At 35.1% G+C, this 6,045-nt stretch overlaps 1 non-coding gene across 1 annotated transcript; it reads left to right on the top strand.

Annotated features, from left to right (window-relative positions):
- The first annotated feature begins 4,299 nt into the window (after positions 1-4,299).
- On the top strand, positions 4,300-4,406 carry LOC133312720 (small nucleolar RNA R71). The gene has a single exon (XR_009751723.1). It is a non-coding gene; the product is annotated as a small nucleolar RNA R71 (small nucleolar RNA).
- The last annotated feature ends 1,639 nt before the right edge of the window (positions 4,407-6,045 follow it).

The raw sequence follows: 6,045 nt of genomic DNA, 5'->3' as shown, positions 1-6,045 counted from the left end.
ATTGTAAACTTTCTTTTTATCATTTTTTTTAATTCGAATATGCTTGACAAAATTCTCTAAGAAAAACCTAAACCACCAAGGGTTTATTTGGAACTGAGAGTTTTAAACAAAAAGGGTAAAGGAGATAGATTTTTTTATTTACGTTAATATTATCTAATTCAAAAGTATATAAATAAAAAATACATAATATACTATCATAACATGTTTCAATCATTACCTATTTATCTTAAGGATAAAGTTTAAATACCCTATGTACCCAAAAAAAAAAAAAATTTAAACAATGAAATTTGTTTTTATTTTATCACTTACTTCTAACTGTAATTTTTTTTTTCTTCATCAAAAGCAACTTAAACGCGGTTTGAAATTATATGAAATGTGTGATTCAAAAAAATATATATATGAATTATCCAATTTACCCCCCATATGAAGTAAATGAAAAAGAAGATGGCAATGATGACAATTATGACATCCAATTAAGGTGGGGTGCATAGTTATTATAAGTATCTTAATGATTCATAAGCGTAATGATACGTACCGATGTGATATATTGAAAAAGGGGTTTATTAATCTTATGTTACATGAGAATACTATCTCGTGGGTGATACAAATATGTGGAGTCTATAATTTAAAATGAAAAGAAAAAAGAAAAGAAAAAATTGGCACAAAATTCTATGAGTGTATAACGTGAGATAGGTATCTTATGTTGCATGAGAGTATCATTTCCCATTGAAAAAAGAGTTGTATTGGACGATATGATACCGTATCGTATATCATACGACATATTATTTTATGAAAGTGATGATAAGTATAATGCTTAATGTAAGACTCCTAATTATTTCTTTGATAAGATCATATGCATTAGTTAAACACAGTTTTTCTTTAGAACAGAGTATATATATGCACCAGCTGCATCATATCTTGCACCAAATGTTCACGGCATTTTAACAATGACGGAACATAAAATTTTGTGAGAAGAAACAAAGAAAGCAAAATTTACATTAATTTAAGCAAGATTTGAAGAACACTCCAAGTTTTCTTCATGCATGAGAAGCAATAAGGATGAAAGCTCTGAGGATGAGCTTGAAAGAACTTGAAAGGGGGCAGTAACCCCTCTCTAGCTTCACTGCCGAGCACCTGGGCTGGGATGCCATAAGTGAAGCTAACTTGTCATCGTGTTTATCCCTGTAGGAGTGAACATTGTGGCAAAATGACCGCGCAAAAGGAATATTACGTTTAAGTCTTCAACCAAAAATCTGGTCAACACTTTCTCCCCAGCAATATAGAGTGTTATCAACATTGTGGCTGGCATGCGGAGCGTTTGGTGGCAGAAGAGAAATTTTTTTATCCAGGAATTTCAATTTTTAAAAATATAATTTTTACGTTCAATTTACGATAATACTTTAAAATTAAAAATTTAAAAAAATTCAATTTCTCGAAAATTTCAAAAAATCTGGCGTACCAAAGAAGCCTGACAGACCCGAACTCACGGCATCGCTGAAGACAGCTAAACTAGCCCTGCGTGCATTCTTGCGAGAGCCATTAACTTACATTTAACCAAGACTTTTTGCAAGAAACTATGAGAAATTAGTTGCACTTTATTCCATGCAGCAGATTACGTAGAGTAGAGCTATTAACATACCCTTCATGAATTTTCTGTCCTACCCTTGTACAGTCACCTAACTGCATTTAGAACCATTTTCTTAGCAACTTCTTCATTTCTAATGCTTCTTGAGTTCATATGATATAATTTAAATAGGTGTACTCCTGTAACTCTAAAAAGTCATGCAGTACTGAAAATATAATTATTTTTTTTCGGAAATCTTTTTCTCATTTTGCCACAAATTGTTCTCTTATGTCATATTCATATGAACTTTTGCGCCAATTTTTTTTTTATAAAAAAAAAAATGGTGAAATCCGCATTTTTCTGTATCTTCGGGAATAACTTATCTGCACTGAGAAAACCAATACCCTTTTTTTTATATGAAAGAATAGCGTCCTCCCTAACAATTGATAAATAAGAATCCCTTACCTATAGAATTACTAGGAAGAGGAATTCTCCCTTATAATAAATTGAAAACTTATGTACTTTCCAATTAAATATACATCATACTAACATATTCGTCTGTCTCGAATGTATTAATTCCATATAGGTGTCAAATTTTAAAATTTGACACCAAATTCTAACTATTGATTTCCGTCAATCAACGGTTATCATTTATTTAGGAATCAAACTTATTAATTATTTTTTTAATTCTCAATAAATAATAATCGTTGATTAGCGAAAATCAACACTCAGAATTTGATGTCAAATTTTAATATTTGACACCGGTGTCAAATGATCATATATATATATATATATATATATATATATATATATATATATATATAGGTAGGATCCTTTGACACCAGTGTCAAATTTCAAATTTGACATCTCATCTGAGAGCCGTTAGATCAAAAAATATCAACGACTCTAATTTGTAAGCATGTCATACCATTGATCTTTTTTTATCTAATGGCTATCAAATGAGATGTCAAATTTGAAATTTGACACTGGTGTCAAAGGATCCTACCTTATATATATAGAGGCAGGATCCTTTGACACCGGTGTCAAACTTTGAAATTTGACACCAAATCCTAACCGTTGATTTCCGCCAATCAACGGTTATCATTTATTGAGAGTTACACTTATTAATTAATCATTAATTCTCAATAAATGATAACCGTTGATTGGCGGAAATCAACGGTTAGGACTTGGTGTCAAATTTCAAAATTTGACACCGGTATCAATAGATCCTATCCCATATATGTATATATGTGTGTGTGTGTGTGTGACTTTAAAATGTTGCATCTAAAAAGTCTTAGCTGAGCATCACAAGTTTTTCTACAAATAACAAAAGCAAATATGTATCTGCCATCACTAGCAATTTAAAAAAGTCATGATCATGCTGCATGTGGACAAGAAAACCTCAATCGTCCATTTACATCGTCCAAAACCATTGTGATTCTTCCCACGCCCTCCAAACCCTTCCGATCTCAAAAGAAACATAGGCATCAATAGAAGCATACTGCACCTGTTCATCAGAAAGCCACCGATCATCCCAGCAACTCAAAGTAATATTCTTGGGCTTCTCAATATCCACACCAAGAACCTGATAAGCCAAAAACTTCAGCCCCAGGCTGTTCCCATTCATCAACCGCAATCTTGTTCTTGCCAACCTAGCAAGATCCACGGTAGTAGATACTTTCAAACCATAGTTATTCATTAGCTTCTGCGCATCATTATCAACTCCAACACCCACGAAAGTGTTACTAGAATCACACAGAAATTCCCTAAGCGACCAAGGAACATCCAAGGCATAGAGAAGTTGGAAGATCAGGCAACGATGGCCAACACATAGTTGCAAAGTGGCGACCGGGTTGTTGCGGCCAAATGGACGCCACTCCGTATCAAGGCCAACCAAGAGGGGCTGGACCACAAAGGGGTGACTAGATTTTGTTTTGGAGATCCACTCATCCACCACAAACTGCGAGTTTGTGATTGTACATGTTAGGACCACATCGTTGTTGAAGGCTACATCGTGTTCATAGTGTGAGTTGCTAGGGGACTGGCAGTAGCAACGAACTTCTTTAGTGTATATAGACATCGATGCTGATTTCGCAGGCAGAAAATGAGATATAGAGAATGAGAGATCAGGGCTATGTATTGATGTTTCTTGGTTCTTGAACGAAGATTGGGTTTGTTGCATAAAAGATTGTGTCTCCTGAGTCGGTTGCAAGAGTGCATTTTCCAAGTTAGAGGAAGAACCTTGTTGCATCTGCTGTTGTTGTGGCTTGTATGAAAGACTTGGATAATTACTCCACCCAGAATTGTATGTATTGTTGTATAGGTTGTTTTGATTTCTTGGAGCATTCCCCATATAGTTTGCTTGAGCCGACTTTGATGCTCCAGAAGCTTCACAATCACCATTTGCATGACCACCACCACACATATCACAGACAGGTGGTTGAGAATTAACTGCAAAAATACGAGATGCTTCCAGTTGCTTTGTGATGGCATCAAGTTGTTGACTCATGAGCTTATTTTGTGCTAGTATTACATCATAGGCTTCCAACTGCATCATTTCCTTCTTTGGCTGCATTGAAACACTTTCATACTCATCTGAGGCCATTGCTTCGAACAATTCTAGGGATTCCTTTGGAGTCTTGAATTTCAGTGAACCTCCTGCTGAGACATTAATTATCATTCGAGAAGATGGAGTCATCCCATTGAAGAAGATTTCAACCTGTTCCCAATCCTCCAACCCATGTTGGCGACATCTTCTAAGTAGCTCTTTGAATCTTTCCCATGCTTCATATAAGGGCTCATTCTCTTTCTGAGAAAAACAAGAGATCTCTGCCTTCAACTCATAGTACTTGAACCAAGGGAAGAATTTAGATAGAAATTTTGTAATTAGATCCTCCCAAGTGGTGATGCTTCCTTGAGGTAGTGAGTATAACCAGCTCTTTGCCTTGTCCCTCAATGAAAAAGGGAACAACCTCAACCGAATAGCGTCATCAGAGACTCCATTCAATTTAAAAGTATCACACAGCAGGAGAAAATTATCAATGTGGAGATACGGATCTTCCGTGACTCCTCCCCCAAATTGATCATGTTGAACCAATCGCACTAGGGCTGGCTTAATCTCGAAATTATTGGCTGCAACTGGTGGCATCACGATGCTCATTGTAGATCTAGCAACAGGAGTAAAATAATCTCCCAAGGTTCTACATGGAGGTGGCGATTCTCTTTCAGCCATCAGTTCTTCTTCCACTATATTAGAGCTTGATGCTTGTTGTCTCTTTTCTATAGCAAGCTTCCTATATCTTTAAGTTGTTTTCTTTATCTCTGGATCAAACTGCAAAAAATCGGCGTCAATGGTATCTTGCATAAACTAGAAATATAATGCTTAAGTAAAAAAAAAAAAAAAACTGAATAAAAATAAAGGAAAATAAAGGAAAAATAAAAAATCCAATATAAAATGTCTATAGCTACTACTAATGTTGAAATAAAAACTAATCTCTGACAACAGCGCCAAAAACTTGTTGCTAACTCGCAAGTATACCAGTCGTACAAGTAATAAAGTAATGAATAATGTATCGTTCCCGCGAGGATTAGTGTTTCAATCACTAGTTTAATATTGCAGGAGGCACTTATCCTTTGTATACATAATCTGATAGAAACCCATGTCTATGTTGCATGCATGATATAATATGTTAGTCTTAGACCCTTTCTTTCATTGCATGTGCATTTGAATGAGAAATTGCTACGATAGCGTATGAGAATCACTGATAAGAGATTGCATGTTGAACATGCAAGGAAAAGGCTGGAATCCTTTGGAAAAGACTGACCAATCAAAAGTTGGCCTAGTGTAGAGTAACGTGGCAGACAAAGGTTGCATGCTAGGGAAATTTGGACTCCAGAGTGTTGGAAATGTAAAAATTAAAATTGACACACCCTTATATTTCTTCTACTCACAAAAATACTCCCTTTCTTTTCTCTCCTACTTCAAAACTTCAGTATTACTTACTCAAAACAATTGATTTTTCACACATACATACAATGACACAAGGTGTCCCTATTTATAAATGGGCACACCGACATGCTGCCAAAATCCTTTTTTAATTTCATAATACAATAAAGCTTCTAAGGATAAATTTTACAACTCATAGAGATAAGGGTACATCATGGTGATAAAGATACAACTCATCTACTTCTAAAATACCACTTCCGGATTCTTCAATTATGGTGGTGGAGAAAGTGCAACTCACAATCTTAGAAAACTTAGGATACTTCTAGTTTGGCTGTGGGTAAAGTCAAACTGAGTCTGAATACTAACACATAGGGACTGAATTTCCAAAGTTTGGCCAACCAAGACATTCTGGGAATGTCAAGAATCTTTCTTTAAGTACTGATTGAATTGTCTTGCCATGAGATGCTTTTAGTTTATAACATCAGAGTTCAACAAATCACAGGAAGAAAGGATATTGTAATGAAATATGCGATTT

The sequence above is a fragment of the Gastrolobium bilobum genome, unplaced genomic scaffold (genome assembly GCF_033153095.1).
Source record: "Gastrolobium bilobum isolate Gb01-03AN ecotype WA unplaced genomic scaffold, APGP_CSIRO_Gbil_v1 utg14484, whole genome shotgun sequence".
In the NCBI taxonomy this organism is placed as follows: Eukaryota; Viridiplantae; Streptophyta; class Magnoliopsida; order Fabales; family Fabaceae; genus Gastrolobium; species Gastrolobium bilobum.
This window is presented reverse-complemented; position numbering and strand designations above follow the sequence as displayed.